The sequence below is a fragment of the Petaurus breviceps genome, unplaced genomic scaffold (genome assembly GCF_028583685.1).
Source record: "Petaurus breviceps papuanus isolate PSGF00001 unplaced genomic scaffold, PetGlider_PUasm1.0 90822, whole genome shotgun sequence".
Lineage (NCBI taxonomy): Eukaryota > Metazoa > Chordata > Mammalia > Diprotodontia > Petauridae > Petaurus > Petaurus breviceps.
This window is the reverse complement of record NW_027187351.1, coordinates 7,731,362-7,753,546: the sequence shown is the minus strand read 5'-3', so window position 1 is coordinate 7,753,546 and position 22,185 is coordinate 7,731,362. Positions and strand designations below refer to the sequence as shown.

General features: G+C 35.3%; 1 long non-coding RNA gene across 5 annotated transcripts in view; it reads left to right on the top strand.

Moving 5' to 3' along the window:
• The window catches only part of LOC138148022 (uncharacterized), a 67,254-nt gene extending 54,133 nt beyond the window's left edge, over positions 1 to 13,121 (top strand). Inside the window, exons 4-7 of one of the 5 annotated variants that reach the window (XR_011164965.1) lie at positions 131 to 219; positions 4,790 to 6,992; positions 7,707 to 7,802; positions 11,152 to 13,121. This is a non-coding gene — a long non-coding RNA (uncharacterized lncRNA). Of the gene's footprint in view, positions 1 to 130; positions 220 to 4,789; positions 6,993 to 7,706; positions 8,585 to 11,151 lie in introns of those variants that run through there. The other 4 variants (XR_011164967.1, XR_011164968.1, XR_011164966.1 and 1 more) reach the window with 4 other exon arrangements.
• Positions 13,122 to 22,185: the final 9,064 nt, after the last annotated feature.

Below are 22,185 nucleotides of genomic sequence, written 5' to 3'. Positions count from 1 at the left end.
AATACAGGAAAGACCCAAGCTACTTCCAATAATGATCTCCATCAAAGATCCATGGTTCTCCTTATCCTATCCTCTTCCCTCTTCATTACCCCTCCCATAAACCTAACTGTGTCATCCAATTAAATTACAGGATGTTTCTTCTCCTATTTCCAGTGAAACCTCAGCAACAGAACCAATATCCAATGCAAGAGAAAAGAAGACCTGGATTCAAGTCCCATTGTAAGTGTTTACTAATTGAAAATGAGCAAGTCACTTAACTTTTCTGGGCCCTGGTTACTCATTGTAAAATGGGGAGGTTATATTTGTTTGTGTCAACAATCCTTTCTGGATCTAAATCAATGATTTTCTGATATGAAATTCAATGTTCCTAATTGTGTCAGTTTACAGAACCTAAGGACTCAAGCATCTTAGAAACCAAAGTGGGAAAATAATTCAAGGTCAGTATCTTGGTAAAGAGATTTTTGAAGAGGAGTAAAACTAAGAAAGAGTAGGAACTGGGGAAACAGAAGGTAATAGGAGAGAAAAAGAAGACCAAGAGAGGATAGGAATCTGTTCTAGAGACTGGTCAAAATTATTTTTCTCTGTTCAAGAAAAAAAATGGAATAAAATCACAGCCTTGGAACCATAATCATATTGGTGGTGCCTTAGCCTCAACCCCCATGTTAAGCCTCAGGTAAGGTTGTACAATTATTTGCTGAGGTGTTTAGAAGCTTACTGGAAGGTTGAACTCACCAAAGAATCAGTACTGAATCAACTTCAAGGGAGAAGCAAAGAACAGACAACTTTTCTGGTTCAGTGTTGTTTCATGTTTCAATTTGATTTATGGATGGAAGGCTAGAGACCTGGATGATGGATTAGAGAATAGTCTTGTCATGTCTATAATGTGCAGTAGTAACACTGAGGTTGCACATGTATTGGTGCTATTGCTAGGGATCCACTGGAAATGAAAGGAAAATTTTATTGCCTGCAATTGGGTTAAACATCAGAATCACATTAATGGGAGAGGAGAAGGGAAAAGAGAATGTGGAGGGAGAAGTGTTATCTTCAACAGAGATCTTTTCTGGAGGCAGCTAGTGGCATTGTAGATAGAGCCCTGGAACTGGAGTCAGGATTGATCTGAGTCACTCAAAGGTGTGCCTCTAGGTAAATCATTTAACTTCTGCCTGGTTTCTTCAAAGCTACAGTGGGGATAATAATAACCCCTAAATCACAGGATTGTTTAAAAATAAAATGAAATAATATTAGTAATACACTTTACAAACCTTAAAGTACCATATAAATTCTTATTCTTATTTTTGTTATCTTTGTAAAGAGAATCCTCAAATACTTTAGGTGATAAGCTTTACTCACAGCTTAAGATAAGGAGAGAGTAATATGGAACAATGAATCAAAAGACCTGGACTTCTCTAAGTAAATGACCATGGGTAAAAATTCTCACCTCTCTGAGCCTAGGTGTCATACCTATAAAATGATAATCATGGTATCCTCATAGTCTTATAGGATTGTTGTGAAGTTCAAATAAGATAACATGTTTTAAGCTCTTTTTTTGAATCAGGGATTCCTAACCTAGGACCTGTGAACCTGTCTAAAAATTAAGATATTCATATTTCAATTTGATTGATTTCCTTTGTAATAGTATATATTATATTTTTAGTATATAAAATCCTCAAAATAATAATCCTCAAAAAGATAGAAATTACTGTTTTAAAACTCTTCTTTATGTTTCTTTTTTTTATTCCAGCCTTTTTGACCTTTTTCTTGTTTCTATATCATTCAGTTTCAAAATATTTCCCATGCCATTCATCTGCTCAGTGAGTCAGCGTAACAAAGAAAAGCAGTTCATCGGGACCAACCAACACATTAATTGTGCCTGATGCTATTATTAAATATTCAATATTCTTAGCCCACACCTCTTCAAAGATAAGAAAGAGATACATTTTCTATTTTATTCTTTTATTTTCCCTTCCCTGTCCTCCCCTTCCTTTCCTTGCAAGACTACAAGAATACTGATTCACATCTCACCCAGGTGGGAAATTCAAAAGCTATTCGTATTCCCAGTTCCAATCTAAAGCTATGACCTTCTTTCTTCTCCATTTCCAACCTAGACCAGTTCTCTCATCCTTGGGCAAGCTGGTGCTCCCTCTCTTCCCTTGACACTCCATCCCCTATCCTCTGTGAGCATACCCTATTAATATCAAACTTAATGTGCACACCTAATTGGTTTCACCAAATGCAACTCAGAACTCCTGAGCTCAAGATCCATCAGCTTTAGCCCTCCTCAGTAGCTGAAATTACAGATGTTCATCACAACACATACCGAGGTATATTTGTCAATATGTTTGTACCACTCAGTTTGGTTATTATAATTACACAGCATTCATATTTTTCTTTCTTTTTCCATCATACATAAAGTATTTTCTATTATTTTAAAGTATTATATAAATGAAAGATATTATTAGTAGTAAACTGTATAAATATGCTTCACTGAGACATTTGATTTCTTTAAAATGTGAGCTATAGTCAAACAAGTCTTTGGACAGTTATGAATAGTGGCTCCATTACCATTATCTGAAGTTAGGAGAAAAAATATTATGACAAGACAAAGTCTACATGGCTTTACTTCCCATCCCATCCCTCACCCATAGTATCAGACTAGTTCTTAACCTAAAGGACAACAAAGCTCTTCTGGGGACTTTGCTATTCCTTCCTCCTTGTAGTTTCCTGATAGCCTTTTACATGGTTTCCCAATCATCTAAGGACATAAAAAAGCCAGCTCATGTGGAATTGTAGTTTTCAAACTTTTCTGAAGTTCCAATATCATGCCAGTGGCCACACCCCACCTTACTAATGACAAGTTTCCATAAGGAAATGAAGGGGACCACAATTACCTACACTAAGTACTAGACAAACTCGAGGAAGAATGATAGCCACTAAATTTTCCTTAAGGATATCTATAGGCAGAGTATTGATTTAGAAAACTTTATCTTAACATTATTTATGTTTTATTATAATTTTACTTATTTTATTAAATGCTTTCTATATGCATATTCATTTGGTAAGAGTATAGCAGGTCACATATGGTCTGTAGGCCCTGTATTGGACATATCTGTGCTAGAATATCTTTGCTGAATATGCTTTCTATGCTCTCACTATGTAAACCTCTTTCTGTTTACTGTTGAATTAACTTATTCCATCACTCCCCACATTAAACTTTCACTAAATAATTTGAATTAAGCCTATTTTTAACAGCCAGTTGTTCTTATCAACCACTGGCTCTAGGAATGGAAGGTAAGGTTAAAAAAAAACCTCCCATTGAAAGTTGTAGTTCCATAGGTTACATTGGTACCTAAAATAATAGGTTCCTATATTGTAAGAGTTGGCAGGGGAGGCCTTATAAAATTGACAAATCTAAACTCCTCATTTTTATAGGGAAGGAAATAGAATCCCAAAGAATTTAACTGAATTAGCCAAAGTCACACATCTCGTCTGTGACAGATCTGACATTAGAAATCTTGTGAATAGTTCTACTCTCATGGGCAGGTGGGGCAGAGATAGCCTCTACACCTCTGACAAATAAGATAGTCCATGAATTATACCAGAATGCCTTCCATATAGTTATTTAATTATCTAATATTGAAAACTTGTTGGGTCTGAGGGTGTGGAGTTCTTGAACCTTTCCCTTCTCCATTAATGACTTCTCTACTCTGTACCCACACATTTGGTCGGGAACCATTTCAATACTCAAAGAAGCACTGAAAATGTCTCTAGAAAAGTGTCAGACTTTTTCTCACATTCCTTGACCCTTAAAATTGCTAGCTAAGAATTGTCAACGAAGATTTACTTATACATTAAGTTTTAGTATCTGACTGGCTCTCTCAAATTGGAGAGTTAAAAAAAATCAATGTACAAAGTAAATTTTCAATGTGATAGGTATATATTTCCTTCATACAAAGGAAGCATAAAATATAAAACACTCATAAATGTGTCTTATCAGAAAGACAAAACAGAATTCAGTAACAATTTCTAATTACTGTTATAAACTCTCCCAAGAGGTAGATACTTAAATATCTTCAGAACATAAAGGAAGTTGGGTCTGAGGGTGTGGAGTTCTTTTATTTGACCTTGGCCAGCCTGGGGATTAGGTTCACCCTCTTGCTGATGATTATGTTCTCCAAGAAGCCTTGTAGTGGTTAAAGACTCCAGGATTTCTGAAACTTTTGAATGTACGAAGTGGCCTCAAAACCTGGGCATGTCCATTTTGAGAATCATGCTCCTTCACCTATGATCAGTAAGGGACAAACACAGAAAGGGTAACCTAAAATCCAGGAGCAAAATTATCTGCGTAGGACATATTCTTTAGCTGCTTGTGCTCATGGCTACATGGCATCCAGATTAATGACAATATCAGGTCATTCTTTCTCAACAATCCCAATAGGAAGTCCCAGAGGCCCTATGATGCCTCTTAGTGTATTGAAGAAAAAGCTAGGGATTAAACTCACCTCATTTTTAATGGTATATATAGTCATCAATTCTTTTTGATCAGTGGTTAATAAAGGGATTGTATAAGAATATCAAACATCAGGCACTCTAAATACTGAGTCTTACACAAGTGGTTGAATGAATCAGGAAGGACAGTTTTGTAACAGACATGCTCTGTTACATGTAATATTGCTGATGCTCTTGCTAATATGGTTGCAACTGTCATCAGGTATAGTCTCCTTCCATTTTCAAGGAAAGGCACCAAGTGAGTCAGTGAAAGCATATTCTCTTTCATTTCTTCTTTTTACAGATTCTCAGATCTGGAAGGAACCTTGATGGCCATCTAATCCAACCTAGACTGAACTGAAAACTGAAAAGAGTCATTGAAGTCCAATGGTAGACTGAACAGTAACCTGGTCTGTAATATCCCAATGCTCAGTACAATGCCTGACACATAGTAGGGATTTGATAAATGTTTATTTATTGATTGATTGAACAGTAGTCATTTATCTTCTGTCTGAAGACCTCTAACAATAGGAAATGCACAAAATTCTGCCCATTTTCAATATTGTGTTCAGTGCTAATCCTGAACAAAATTATGGAGTGATAAATTTTTTTGTGTGACTTACCACTTTCTCCTTCAGCTCCTTTCTCTCCCTTCTAGATATCATCCTTTTCTACATTTACCACACTCTCAGTTGATTAGTAATCAGTATGACACAGTGGAAAGAATACTACCTCTGAAGTTATAGGGTCTGTGTTCAAATTCCTCCTCTAATGCTTATTCTCTGTGTGATGCTGGGCAAATCACTTATATTCTTTGGGTCTCTGTTTCCTTCTCTGTAAAATAAAGGGATTGGGCTAGATGGCTGCTAAGTTCCTATAGCGCTAGATCTATGATTCTATAATTTGCAAACTAATTCCAACTGACTTATTAATCGATGACTAGATGAAGGTCTTACACCTCCTATGCTCTGTCAACTAACTACCATTTATTAAGTCCCCACTGTATCCTGATTACTATTTTAAGTAGTGGTGATGATGCAAAGAAAGCCAAAAAGATCAGTCTCTGTTCTCAAGGATTTCACAGTCTAATAATGGAGACAATATGCAAACAGCTATGTACATACAGGATACATACTGTACAAGAAGAGTTAGGGGGGGCGTCCAGGTGGCACAGTGAGTAAGATCGCTGGCCCCAGAGTTGGGAGCCCTGGGATAGGTTCCGGCCTCAGTTACTCGGCACCCACACAAAAATAACTGGTCGTGTAACCTTGAGCAAGTTACTTAACTGCAATTGCTTTAAAAAAATTATTAGGGGGGGCAGCCAGGTAGCACAGTGAGTAAGAGCACTGGCCCCAGTGTCGGAATGACCTGGGGGATCGAATCTGGGCTCAGATACTTAGCACCACACCCAGAAATAACTGGCCATGTGGCCGTGTAACCTTGAGCAAGTTAGTTAACCCCAATTGCTTTAAAAATAATAATAATAACAATAATTAGGGATAGTCTCAGAAGAAAGGCATTGAGATTAAGAAGAATTAGGAAAGGCTTCTTGCAGCTGGAACTGAACACTTGAGGAAAGCTAATAAGCAGAGATTTAGAAGGAAAAAATTCTAGGCACATGGGGCCACTTAGTGAAAAAGCTCAGAGTCAGAGTCATGTATAAGAAATAGCAAGGAGACCAGTGTATCACTGTATCACAGATTTGTTGGGGTTTTTTTGCTTTTTTTGGAGGGCAATTGGGGTTAAGTGACTTGCCCAAGGTCACACAGCTAGTGTGTGTGTGTGTGTGGGTGTGTGTGGGTGTGTGTGGGTGTATACTAAGTGTTTGAGGTCGGATCCAAACCCAGGTCCTCCTGATTCCAGGGTTGGTGCTCTATTCACTGAGCCACCTAGCCACCCCTAACATTACAGATTTCTTGAAGAGAAGAAAGTATAACTGGATTGTAAAGGTAGGAAGTGACCAGGTTATAAAGGTCTTTAAAAGTCCTACTGGAGATTTTATTTGATCTCTGTACATTAATATGGATCAAAGTATTTTAAAGAGTCAAAGAAGGATATCTTTAATCTTGGAATTTCAGGACCATGATAGGGGTTTAGGGGAAATATTTTGGGGCATGCTGACCTGTCTACTGTACTTCTATTCAAATTAAATGACAGCTTCTTATTCTACTCACTTGACATATTCTTGAATATATATTTATAATATATGTGGAAATAAATATATGTATGTTACTTGTCTTTCATTTCAAAGAGGATTGATGACATCACAGAATCTTGACTTGCATGTGAAATGGATTTATGGGGCAGAAGTCTTCATCTTTTCTCTTTTCCAAAATCATTGAAGTCCAATGGTAAAATAAAAGTCAGGATGACCGGTAATGGCCTGGAATGCATTGGATGACCTTGGCATCTTTAATAGCTCTATATACTCCACCAGTCACTTTCTCAGCCAATGGGACAAATTGTTTTCATCTGCTCTTTCTGCTGGAAGTCTTCACATGTTTGGGGTAAACATGCCATCACCTAGAGCTTTGAGGCCTATTACATCCAATCTGGTTTAGCCCATCTACTGAGATAGTTTTACTGAGGTTCTGGACACTGTGCCTGCTACAGTTTCTTGGAGCTAGTGAGAGTTGGGTAAAGGTAGACAACAAAAGTGGATGAGTAGCCCTAATAATGGCTTAGCTAGTCCTCACACCAAAGGTGTAAGTCCTCCCTGAACACCCTATATATACCCCAAATGTATGTATAAACATACATATGTACATATAAGTCTATATTTATATGCACATATGTTTCAGTAAAAAAAAAAAAAAACCACTACATTAGTTACCAAATGCACCACACCACAATGGGGGAGGTATTCAAATGTCAATAAAACAAAGTCCTTGTCCTGAAACATCTTACAATCTAGGAAAGGAAAATAAGATATGTAAATGAATAACTCACATAAGGCAGTGTATAATGCCTTCTAAAAATAAGTGGTTGGGGGCAGCCAGGTATCACAGCGAGTAAGAGCTCTGGCTCCAGTGTCGGGATGACCTGGAGATCTAATCCCGGGCTCAGGCACTTAGCGCCCACCCAGAAATACCTGGCCGTGTAACTTTGAGCAAGTTACTTAACTCTGATTGCTTTAAAAAAATAAAAATAAATGGTTTAAAATATACATACAAACATACATGAATACATTCACATGCTTATATATGTTGTATATTTTCCAGTTGGAGAACCTAGGTGGCTTTGGGAGAAGTGTGTAGCCCCAGAAGAACAAGGAGAATAAAGCTTATCAGAAGTTAAATTTTGGAACATCTATTGTGGTATGGTTGAAGTTAAATATAGACATTCCCCTATGCTTAATATCTGAGTGTTAATTTTATGTCAAATATGAATAGACCCCTTAATAAGTTCCCACATTATCTTTTGGGTGTTATTATTGAATAGAACCAACTTAAAGGATTAAGACTCTGAGTAAGTAGCAATCCTCTGGAAAAGAAGCTGCATTTATGTAATATTTATATAATAGAGCTAATTTGCTTCAGTGACTTGAAACCATTTTCATATAATTTTACCTAAAGGTTAAGTTTTTAGAACAATGCTTTGCATAATATCTAGCACAAAACTCACATTACCCTTAACATTCTTTGGGCAACATTCCAGCTTTATAATAAAAGGTATAGGCCAAAGGCAGTCTCTGTTATTAAATAGATCACAGCTAGGTAAAGGGCACTTCTCTATTATCATCTTCATCTGGCTACTTTAATTATTGCAAAAATGAACAATTTTCAGGGCACACTGTCAAAGTCAAATGATTACACATCTATTCATGACCCTTATCTTTCAGCTGGAATTCAGGTTTTTAAAGGTCAGTTTTTCATATATTCACCTTTCTAATGATAGACTGTTTTTTTTTTCCTTGAATGGTTCTAGTATCTGAATTGTTGTTAGAAGCCATGTTCACTACTATTTATATGTATTCTCATTTAAAACACTGATACATTTGATATTACACTGACTCGGGATGATTAAGAGAATCCTTAAAAGCAAATGATCATTGTTATGATCATGTCAGCCCTGCACCCTCAACCTCTAATATTCCCTTACTTTTCTTATCAATCTAACTAGATGGCCTTGATCTTGAAGGTGTTAAAGTCAAACAGAAATAGGTCCACTAAATTGTTATTATGTTGACATAGAAAATCACATTTTAACAGTGTTTATTGTACTGAATTTTTATTTGTTTTATTAAATGTTTCCCAATTACAATTGAATCTGGTTCAGGCCACACTGAAGGGTGGAACATGTTTGGCAGCTCTGGGATAGAGGATAGAGCCCTGGACTTGGAATCAGGATGACATAATTTGAATACTGTCTCAAATATTAATTATCTAAATGGCCCTGGGGGAATCATTTAATATCTCTCCTCCTCACTTTCCTTAGCTGTAAAATGGGGATAAAAATAGCATCAAAAGTTCAAAAGGATATTTTAAGGATATAAGGAAATAATATTTGTAAAATGCTTTGCAAATCATAAAATGCCATGTAAATGTTAGGTAAAATTCACTCTTTTCCACAAATGTGACCACAACCTGTTTTTTTTTTCCACTTTTTGGTGAGGGGAAGGCAGGGCAATTGGGGATAATTGACATCCCCAAGGTCACATTGCTAGTAAGTGTTAAGTGTCTGAGGTGAGATTTGAACTCAGGTCCTCCTGACTCCAGGATTGGTGTTCTATTCACTGCACCACCTAGAGCAGCCCCCATAACCTGTCTTTCTGTGATCATTTCTCACTACTTCCTTATATGCATTTGACCTACCAGTCAGGGGTACATGGGAGCCAAGTGGAATCGGCTAAAAAAACAAATTCTTAAATTTTAAATGTAAGAATGTAGACTTAAAAAATCCATATGGCCTTCAAAGCAAGGCTTGATTTATTGTTGATTGCCTAGACATAAGGAAATTATTGGGGGGGAGGTTAATAAATTGAACTAAACATAAGTTTGTTCTTTATTTATATACGCACATTTATATATTTATCTACCTGCCTGGTTATTTTCTTTCTTCCCTTCTTTCATTCCTTCCTTCCTTATTGTTTCTAGTATCTTTTTTTCCCCAGAAAAATATAGTTTGCCTGATTATTTTTTAACTAGGTCTCTTTTTGTTTTTGCTTTATCTGAGATCATGATTGCTACTCTTGCCTTTTTTTTTTTTTAACTTCAGTTGAAGCATAATGAATTCTGTGCCAGGCATTTATTTTTGCTCTTTGTGTGTCACTGTTTCAAGTGTCTTTTGTAAATGACAGATTCATGGATTATGGTTTCTAATTCATTCTCCTATGTGATTCTGTTTCATGGTGAATTCATCCCATTCATATCCATAGTTATGACTACTAACTGTGAGTTTCTCTCCTATTTTCTTCTGTTTATCCTTCTCTCTCTCTCTTTATCCTCTTCTTCCTCTAAAGTCTGTATTGCTTCTGACCTCTGCCTTCCTATATCTTCCTTCTCTTTATCATACCCCACCCCCTTTTCCTTCTCTTTCAGATGATGATATGTACATTTTTTTCAATTTCTATTTTATCTTCTGGTTGTATGATATTTGGGCAATTTTCCTTGAAATTTTCTGGAAATATAATATCTGGGTTATTTTTTAATCATTCCTTTCAGGTAGTTCAGTCATTTAAATTATCTATTGTTCATCTATTTTCCAAAGCAGATGTTTTTCAATAAGATATTTCTCATGTCTATTTTTTTGTCTTTTGACTTTATTGTTTCTTGATGTCTCATTGAAGCATTAGCTTCCATTTGCACAATTCTAATTTTTAAGGAATTGTTTTTTTCAGTGAGCTTTTGTATCTCTTTTTTCATTTGGTCAATTCTTTTTTTTAATTGTTATTTCTTCAGTACATATTTGCACCTTTCCCCCCAAAACTGTTGTGTTTTCATAATTTTCTTCCTTCATTCACAATCCTTTACCACTTTTTTCATCTACAATCTATTTTAATTTTGAAAATCAATTTTAGTTCTTCCTGGAACTCTCTTTGCACTTGGGTCCAATTCATTTTTTTGAGATTTTGCTTATATATATATATTATTTCCTTGTCTTCATATACGTATATATTATTTCCTTGTCTTCTTCTGAGTTTTTGTCATGATATTTCCTGTCATGATAGTAGCTTTTTTATGGCCAGGTTGTTTTGTTGTTGTTTGTGTTTGCTTATTTTTCTGGCTTCTTTCTCCATTTTGAACCCGATGTTAAAGTTGGGTTCTGTTCCTAGAATGATGGAGGAGGGTCCCTGTCCCAAATTTCAGGCTTTTCACACTGCTATTTACAGAGCTAGTTCTGGAATTTTTGGAAGTCTTCAGTGCTTCCAAGGTGGTGTGATCTAGGGAGAGGTGAGCTAACTGCTTTCCTTATCTGTGCTCTGGTCTTTTTCTGGTAAGAGTCCCTGATACCATGGTATTACAATCAATAATGTACCTCACGGTTGTTTTCCCTTGGGACCAGAAGTGATACAACTCATCCCACAAAATTCTGGGTCCCTTCACCAAAACTTCCCTCCAGTTTTACATAAATCTATTAATGAACACTCTTTAGAACTGATTATTTAACAAATTCTCAATCTATTTGATTGTACCAACATGGTGCATTTCTATTTCTTGTCTATAGGTATTTTGTGACAGACAGCCTGTACAATGTTATGCTGAAAGTAAGATATACTACCACCATTAATTTATCAGTAAAAGAATCTCAGGATCATAGAACTGAAACTGTAAAAGAACTCAGGGATCATTTTTCCAGTACCCTCATTTTAATGCTGGGGGGACCCCAACAAATTATCTTGACAAAGAGAGTTTTATGGTAAATTAATATTGTCTCTTGGTGATTTTTTCTTATTATTATTTTAATAAAATGCTTAGAAATCATCCCTTTAATAATATATAATATGTATGCGTATATTTTTTCAAAATCATGAATTGACATCAAGTTCACCAGCCAATAGCTTTAAATATTTCGAGTAATTCCTTTTTAAGGAATCAGAGAAGAGACATCATGGAGAAGCATGGAGGCCCAGATGATGCCTGGAAAATGAGGTGGCAAGTTGATCCTCCAATGGCAAGGGCCATTCACAGGCACATCACCTCAGGGCTGGCGTCTGTCCGAACTGTGTAAGAGACAAATGCAGGGTCTGCAGCAGTGGCAGCAGCTGCTCTTGGGACTCTCAACCCACTGCCTGGAAGTTTCAGAAGCACCTACCTGAACTTCCAGGGACCAGGATGGCAGAGTGAACCCTGGCTGCTCCAATCCCCCCATCCCCATGATGCTGAAAACACAGAAATTATTGCCCCAGAGAAAAATTTTAAATAGTAAAGGCTTGGGAGTCCTAGAAGAAGGGCGTAGCTTAGGCCCTACCTCAATATGGGTATAAAAGCAGATTACAAAGACAAAGACTCTAGAATCCTACGATTGCAAGTGGGAGGAACCAAATTCAGAAGGAGACAGCATTGACCCCACACTCGCAGCTGAAGCCTCCACAGGGAATATGAACTGGTCTCAAGCCCAGAAAGTGTTCTTAGAACACCTCAAGAAGGACATGGAAAACCAAATTAGAGAGCTATAATATAAAATGACTTATTTTTTAAAAATCAAAATCACAAAATAGAAAAAAAAAACATTTCAATGAAGAAAGCAACTCCTTAAAAAGAAAAATGTGTGGACTAAAAATTAAATCTGAAGACATGGAAAAGGGGCTTCAAAAACTGAGGAAAATAATTTCTTAAAAATTAGAATCAATCAAATCGAAGCTAGTGAATTTATAATGGACCAAGAATCAGTCAAACAAAACATCAAGAATGAAAAATTAGAAGAAGAGGTAAAATATCTTAATGGAAAAATAACTGACCTGGAAAACAGATACATGAGAGATAATCTGAGAATTATTGGTCTATCAGAAAATAATGGTGGAAAAAATGAGCCTGGACAACATCTTCCAAGAGTTCATCAAGGAAAGCTGTCCTGAGATCCTAGAACCAGAAATCGAGATAATGCACTAGTCACCTCCTAAAAAAGATCCCAAATTGAAAATTCCATGAAATGGTGTAGCAAAATTCCAGAACTATCAGGTAAAGGAGAAAATACTACAAGCAGCCAGAAAGAAACAATTCAAATATTGTGAAACTATAGTGAGGATCACACAGGGTGTGGCAGCTCCTACACTGAAAGTTTGGAGGGTTTGGAATATGATATTTCACAAGGCAAAAGATCTCAGGTTACAACCAAGGATCAGCTATCCAGAGAAACTGAGCATAATATTTCAGGCAAGGAGATGGTCATTCAATGATATAAAGGACTTTCAGACCTTCCTGATGAATAAGCCAGAGCTCAATGGAAAATTCAATCTCCAATTACAAGACTGAAGAGAGACATAGAAAGGTAAATAGGGAAACACACACACACACACACACACACACACATACAACTTGTTAATTAATAAGAGCAAACTGTTGAAATCCTGATATGGGAAGCTGATACCTGATAATATTGAGAATTCTATACTTATGGCAACATTTAAAAGGGATATAGATAAATAGAGGGTGTGGTTATAAATTAAACAAAATGATGATAAAAAATTTATTAAGGAGTGTAAAGGGACTGCAATAGAAGAAAAGGAAAGAATGAAGCAAAAAATTATTGTAGAGGGAAAGAAAGGAGGGAAAAGAACATTATAGGAGCTTCATTCTCATTGGCTCTGGTATAAGGAGGGAATAATATAATCAGTTAAGTATAGGACTCTATCAAGAAGAGATAAAAAAAACCCATCATAATAGAGGGAAAGAGAGGAGGGAGAGGACCTTTGCATGAGATCTATTCTTTTCATCTTGGTTCAAGGAAGAAATAACATACCCAAATCTATCATACCCTACAGGCAGTAGGAGGGGGAAATAGCTAAGAAAAGAGGGGGATGGCTAGAAAGGAGGGAAGAAGTAATAGAGGCTAAGGTTAGGAAAAGGGAGGGGGACTGATAAGGAGGGAATACTAAGGGAGGCAGTGGTCAAAAGGAAAACTCTTAAGGAGGGGAAGGGAGAAAGAGAAAAATAAAATAATAAGCAAGGGAGGGAATAGGATGGAGGGAAAGATAGAGATAGTAATCATACCTGTGCATGTGAATGGGGTGAACTCTGCCATAAAATGGAGGCAGATAGCAGAATGGATTAAAAACTATAATCCTACAATATGCTGTTTACAAGAAACACATCTGAAACAGGGGGATACAAACAGGCTAAAGATAAAAGGCTGGAGTAAAATATATTATGCCTCAGGTAAAGTAAAAAAAAAAGCAGGGGTAGCAATCCTTATCTCAGATAAAGCAAAAGCAAAAATAGATCTAATTAAAAGAGATAAGGAAGGAAGCTATATCCTGCTAAAAGGTATCATTGAAAATGAAGAAATACCATTACTTAACATTTATGTACCAAGCAGTACAGCATCCAAATTCCTAAAGGAAAAGTTAAGGGAGTTAGATGAAGAAAAGATAGCAAAACTAAACTAATGAGGGACCTCAATCTCCCCCTCTCTGAACTTGATAAATCTAACCTTAAAATATACAAGAAAGAAGTTAAGGAGGTAAATAGAATCTTAGAGAAGACAGATATGGTAGACCTCTGGAGAAAATTGAATGGGGATAAAAAGGAATATACATTCTTCTCAGTAGTACATGGCACATACACAAAAATTGACCATGTGTTAGGGCATAAAAACCTCACAATTCAGTGCAGAAAGGCCAAAATATTAAATACATCCTTCTCAGATCATGATGCAATAAAAATTACATGTAATAACGGGTCATGGAAGGATAGACTAAAAACTAATTGGAAACTAAATAACTTAATCCTAAAGAGTGAGTGGGTCAAACAAGAAACTATAGAAACCATTAGTAACATCATTTAAGAGAATGACAATACCGAGACAAACTACCAAAACTTGTGGGATGCAGCAAACGCAGTTCTTAAGGGAAGTTTTATATCCCTGAATGTATACATAAATAAAATAGACAAAATGGAGGTCAATAAATTGGGTATGCAACTGAAAAAGCTAGAAAAAGAACAAATCGAAAATTCCCAATTAAATACCAAATTAGAAATAATGAAGACCACTAAGGAGAGATTAATAAAACTGAAATTAAGAAAACTATTGAATTAATAAATAAAACTAAGAACTGGTATTATGAAAAAAAAAACAATAAAATTGATAGACCTTTAATCAATATGATAAAAAAGAAGAAAGCCAAATTATGAGTATCAAAAATGAAAAGGGTGAATCTACCATCAATGAAGAAGAAATCAAAACAATAAATAGGAATTATTTTTCCCAGTTGCATGCACATAAATTTGACAATCTTAGGGAAGTGGATGAATATTTACAAAAATATAAATTGCCCAGATTAACTGAAGAGGAAGTAAACTACTTAAATAACCCCGTCTCAGAAAAAGAAATTGAACAAGCCATCAACGAACTCTCTAGGAAAAAATCTCCAGGGCCCAATGGATTTACTAGTGAATTCTACCAAATATTTAAAGAACAATGGATTCCAATACTTTACAAACTATTTGGGAAAATTAGAGAAGAAGTCCTACTAAATTATTTTTATGACAAAAATATGGTACTGATAACTAAATCAGGAAGAGACACAAGAGAGAAAGAAAATTATAGACCAATTTCCCTCATGAATATAGATGCACATATTCTAAATAAAATATTAGCAAAAAGATAACAGCAGCTTATCACAATAATAATACACTTTGATCTGGTAAGATTTATTCCAGGAATGCGAGGGTAGTTCAATAGCAGGAAAACTATCAGTATAATTGATCACATCAACAACAAAATTAGCAGTAACCACATGATTATCTCAATAATGCAGAAAAGGCTTTTGACAAAATACATCCCTCATTCCTATTAAAAACACTAGAAAGTATGGGAATAAATGGAGTCTTCCATAAAATAGTAAGTATGATCTATCTAAAACTATCAGCAATTATTATATGTAATGGGGATAAGCTAGAAGCATTTCCAATGAGATCAGGGGTGAAACAGGGTGTCCACTATCACCCCTCTCATTCAATCTGTTACTAGAAATGTTAGCAGTAGCAATAAGAGAAGAAAAAGAAATCGAAGGAATCAAATTAGGCAAAGAAGAGACTAAGCTATCACTCTTTGCAGATGATATGATGATATACTTAGAGAATACTAGAGAATCAAGTAAAAATCTACTTGAGACAATACATAAATTTGATAAAGTAGCAGGATATAAAATGAACCCACCTTAAGTACTCAGCATTCTTTTATATCTCTAACAAAATCCAACAGCTAGAGATAGAAAGAGAAATCCCATTTAAAGTTACTGTAGACATTATAAAACATTTGCAAATCTACCTGCCAAAACAAACCCAGGGCTTATATGATCACAACTACAAAACACTTTTCACACAAATAAAGTCAGATCTAACTAATTGAAAAAATATCAATTGTTCATGGCTGGGTCGAGCTAATATAATAAAAATGACAATTTTACCTAAATTAAATTATATATTTAGTGCCATACCAATCAATTTTCCAAAAAACTAGTTTATAGAGCTAGAAAAAAATAGTAACAAAATTCATTTGGGAGAACAAACAGTCCATAATATAAAGAGAATTAATGAAACAAAATGCTAGGGAAGATGGCCTAGACATACCAGATTTTAAACTGTGTTATAAAGCAGTAGTCATCAAACTACTTGATACTGGCTGAGAAATAGAGTAGTGGATCAATGGAATAGATTGGGTACACAAGACTTAACAGCCAATGAGTATAGTAATCTACCATTTGATAAACCCAAAGACCCTAGTGAACAAATTTTCTATTGAACTCTGTTTTTTTTTCATCAAGAATACTTGAAAGTCCTCTATTCCATTGAATAACCAAGCATTCTTGATAAATAATCCAGAGTTGAAAAGAAAATTTGACATTCAGATACAAGAAGCAAGAGAAGCATGAGAATGTAAACAGGGAAAAGAAATCATAAGGAACTTATCAAAGTTGAACTATTAACATTCCTACATGGAAAAATGATCATTGTTACTGATGAAACTTTTCTCAGTATGAAAATAGTTGAAAGGAATAAATATGAACATATATATATATATATATATATATATATGTCTATATCAGAGGGTTTATGGGCATGTGAATACATATGTGAATGTGTGTATATATGTTTACAGGTATACATAGATAGAGGACACAGGACCAATTTAATAGGAAGAGATGATACTTAAAAGGTGAAATTAAGAGGTGAGTGAGGAATATAATGAGAGGAGATGGGGAGAGACAATATGGGGTTAACTATCTCATATAGAAGAGGCAAGGGAAAATGGTTACAATGGAGGGGAAGAATAGGCAGGCAAAAGGGAATGGGTCAACCTTATTCTCATTGAATTTGGCTCAGGAAGGTAATGACATACACACTAAATAGGGTATCTCAACCTCCAGGAGAATAGGGGGGGGAAAGGGATGAGAGGGGGGATGATGGAAGGGAGGGTAGGCTGGGGGGAGGGAAGTTGCAAGCACCCACTTTTGAAAAGGGACAGGATCAATGTAGAAAATAAAACAAGTGGGAGGTGGGATAGGAGGGAGGGAAATATGGTCAGTCTTTTACAATATATCTACTATGGTAATGATTTGCACTAGCTACACATGTACAACCTTTACTGAATTCCTTATCTTCCCAGTAAAGGTGGGAGACAAGGGAGGAAGGGAATGAATCTGGATTTCAAAGTCTTAAAATCAAATGTATATATATTTACTATTATTAATACTATTTTACATGTAATTGGGAAATAAGATATATAGGCACTGGGGCATAGATATCCACCATACCCTACTGGAAAAGTCTAAGGGGGTATTGGAGAAGATATGGAAGAGAACAGATTGGAGGAGGGGATATCCTGTGGGACTGCTATTTTGGGGCAGTGGGAAGGGGAAAAACAGGGAGAAAATTTATAACTCAAAAATCTGGCAGGATGAATGATGTAAATCAAAAGTTAATAAAGCATTTGTAAAACAAATATTTATAACAGCTCTTTTTGTGGTGGCAAAGAATTGGAAATCAAGGGGATGCCCATCAATTGGGGAATTACTGAACAAGTTTTAGTATATGAACGTAATGGAATACTACTGTGCTATAAGAAATGACGAGCAGACAGACTTCATAATAACCTGGAGAGACTTATATAAAGTGATGCTGAGTGAGAAGAGCAGAACCAGGAGAAATCTGTACACAATCACAGACACAACATATGTGTGATGACTAACTTCAATAGACTGGGCTCCTCTCAACAATGTAAGGTTGTAAGCCAACTCCAAAAGACTCATGATTGAAAGAGATATACATATCCAGAGAAAGAGCTGCGGAGTCTGAATGCAGATTGAAAGAAACTACTTGCTCTGCTTCTCTTTCTTGTTTTGTTTTGTTTCCTCTTTCCTACTCATCATTGCATCAGTTATAATCCTTCTTTACAACCTGACTAATGATTAATGTAAAGATATTTGTAGATCCTATATTTGAGTTCATGCCACCAAGACGGGGGTTGGGGAGGAGGAAAGGGAAGGGGAGAAAATTTGAAAGTTAAGGGACTGTGAAACTTAATGTTGTAAACTAAAATTAAATAAACAAAATAATTTTTAAAAAGAAATTAGAGAGGCATCTAAATGGCACAGCAGATAGAACACCAGCTCTGGACCCTGAAGGATCTGAGTTCAAATTTGAATTCAGGCACTTACTAGCTATGTGACTCTGGTAAATCATTAACCCTGATTGCCTTTCCCCTTAAAAAATCAGGAAAACTTATTTGCCCATCTTTGGATCTGATCTCCTCAGTTACTCAAAATAACTAATACAAGTTAAATAACATCCAACTTTTTCTCAGGACTCTCAAAATCTCAAAAATCTCATAAATCTCAAAAAGTATTCAAATGTATAGTTGAGTATCTTGGTTTCACTTCTATGAAAATAATTTTTTCTATGATTCTCAACCTGAGGTTTACTAATTTTTTCAGAGAATCAAAAACAGAACAAAGTTGAAAATATAATTGTTTATCTTTATTCCCTTTTATTCACCATTCCTTATCATATGAAGACATTTGAAAGAGCATTGTCTATGGATTCTGGAAATGGGGGTTTGAATTCCACCTCTGACACTATATGTGTGACCTTGCAAAACTACTTCACTTAACTGAGTTTCAGGGAGTGCTTTTAGTTAATTGAGATGTTCTTAATAATAGAACATATCATTGGCAACTCTTTACATTATAGATCATAAAGTCAAAATGCTGCGCAAAGTGATTTTATAGACACATGAGTACTGTGCTAGTTATAATAAAACTCATTATTCTAAAAGCTTAAACTTTAGCCAAAGTTATGGAATTCTAAGTTCAAGTCAGTGAAGCAAAAATAGTTGTATTATATAAATAGTATATAAATCCACTTTCTTTTCCAGGAGATTGTAACTTCCTGAGAGTCTTAAATCTCAAAAGTGTTCTCTTGTATAGTATTAAGACCTAAGAGCAAATAATGTGGGCATTAATGAAGGGCCTATTCATATTTGATATGAAATGGACATATGAAAATTGAGTGTAACAACATAACTAAATTTGACTTTACTGGTACCAGAACAGATATTACCCCTTTCCCCAAAGAGCTCTACTATCTTTAATACATTTGGCATATTAACTTCTTCTAAAGCTACGTGTTGCTTTCCAAGAAACATGCATGGGACCCTAGTCACAGTTCCAGGGCAGAAAAGAGTACTTGTGGTTACTCATAGACCAGAGCACAGAACAGGAGAATAGTAAATATACCTCTCCTTAAATGCTCACTAATGATAGGAGAATTGCAAATTAAAACAACTCTAAACTACCATTAAACACCTAAAAGATTAGCTAACATGCAGAAATGGAAAATGACAAATTTTGGAGGGGGTGTGGGAAAATTGGGACACTAAGCATTGCTGATTAGGTAGTATACTGATCCCACCATTCTGAAGAGCAATTTGGAACTATGAACAAAAGACTAAAACAAACAAACAAACATGCATACCCTTTGACCAAGCAATACCACTACTAGCTATATATCCCAAAGACATTTAAAGAAAAAAGGAAAAGGGCTCATATGTACAAAAAAATTTATAACAGCTCTTTTAGTGGTGGCAAAGAATTGGAAACTGAGGGGATATTCATCAATTGGCAAATGACTGAATACATTGCTTTATAGTGATGGAATACTATTGTGCTAAAAGAAATGACAAATAGGTTGCTCTCAGAAAAATCTGGAAAGGCTTATATTAGCTGTTGCAAAGTGAAATGAGCAAAACCAGGAGAACATTACATATAGCAATAGCAATATTATATGATAATCAACTGTGAATGACTTAACAATTCTCAGTATTTTAATGATTCAAGACAATTCTGAAGGACTGATGATGAAGAAAATCTCCAGAGAAAGAATTGATGGAGTCTGAACACAGATCAAAGAATATTTCTTCTTCTCTTTTTTAAAAATTTCTCTTGTGTTTGTGTGTGTTTTTTTCACAATATGATTAACATGGAAATATGTTTTGAATGACTATACATGCATAACCTATATCAAGTTGCTTATTTTCTCAATGAGTAGGCAGGAAAGAATGTGAGAATTTGATACTAAAATTTTTTTTAAACAAATGTTAAAAATTATCTTTACATGTAATTGGAGGAAATGAAATATTTTTTTAAAAATAAATGCACTGCATAAGTATTTAGCTTTCTATGTCTTTATCTATTTATGCTTTGCCTTTATCTATGTCTTTGCTTCAGCTTTTTTGCATTTGTCCTTTAAAGATAACAATTCATTACATTATGAAATAGTAATGACCAAGTTTGATTGTAAATACAGGATAGGAGAAGACAGTTCTCAAATATCTTTCCAGAGATGGTGGACTCTGTGTGGGGATCACTGTAAACCACACTCTTTATTTTAATTTATTAGTTAGTTGTGTTGAATTTCTTCTTTCCATTTTTTATTTTTTAAAAGTATTTGCTCTCTGAGAGGAAAAGGAGTGTTAAAATACTTTTAGAAATGTAGATAACGTACAAAGAAAGAGATCAATATCAGTTTATTTTTAATTTTTTTTAAATGGCTTACATTCAAATGGAAGAAAACAACACATAAATAGAACTGACAATAGAAGATAGGTTAGGCTAGGATACCTCCATGTGGCATGATGACAAAGTCTAAAGAGTCAGAAATAAAGCCAGTAGGGATATAAAAGATTCTTGACCTGTGACCCTCCTTAGCATGGAGGTTCTGAAAGAAACTTACCAATGGGAGAAAGTGGATGTAGGGGAAGAAAAATGTTCCTGGGTAAGAAAGACACAGTCACTAAAGGAAGTTCCACTGTGATGAGACAGCTGAGGTATGGTGGCAAAGTCCCAAGAGTCAGAAGTAGAGTATGGAGAAGAATGGAGCTTATTATCTACATCTCTTTTACTTATTATTATTACTAATAAAGACAATAACTAACACTTATATAGCACTTACAATATGCCAAGCATTATGCTAAACACTTTACAATTATTACAATAATTTGATCCTCACAAAAACTCCAGAAGGTAGATATTATTACTATCCCCATTTTACAAATGAGAAAACTGAGGCAAACAGGGTTATATGACTCACCCAGGGTCACATCACTAGTAAGTGTTTAAGGCTGAAATTTAAATCTAGTCTTCCTGACTCCCAGCCTGGCACTCTATCCACTGTGCCACTTAGCCACCTATATTCCTAAAACCTAGCATATACTGAAGCATGGGAGGTAGAATGGCCTTCAAGAATCATATAGAACAAATCTCTTCATGTGACAGATAAAGAAAAAACGGATCAGAGAGGTTGTGACATATACAAAGTCATTTGTAGTAAGAAGTGAGTCAATATGTGAACCCATGTCCTCTAACTCCAGATTCCATATTCTTTCCATTATACTATAACATTATTGGTTATATATTAGGTATTACATTTGAAAGTAAAAAAATGGGAAGCATGATTAGTCAATCATTTTCTGACAAATGTATTGGGTTACTGGTGGACTGCAAGTTCAATATGAGTCAGTAATTTGATATGGTAGCTAATGTGGTCTTGGACTGTATCAAGAGATGTGTATCCTGCAGGAATAAGGAGTTCTTTTGTTTTCTGACTCTTCCTTGTCCAGACTAAATTTTGAACGTTATGTTCAATTTTAAATAGTACAATTTAGGCAGGTGATTGATAATCTGTAGGGCATCCAAAGGAGGGTGAACATAACTGATGATGCACTTTGAAACCATGTTGTATAAGAAATGATTGGAAGAACTAGGAATGATTAGCCTGGAAAAAAAAAAGAATTCTGGTGGGAGAAACCTTCCATCTTCAAGTATATGAAGCATTTTAATGAGGAGCAAGTATTAGACTTCTTTTATATAGTCCCTCAGAGAAGAACCAGGAGTATGGGGTAGAAGTTTCAAATAAATAAATTTCATTTTGATATCAGGAAATAAAAAAAGAAACAATACTTTCTAACAAATAAGAGTTCAAGTAGAATGTGCTAGGGTATATAGGTACTAAAGAGATTTGAAGGATCTGACTGCCTTTCTAT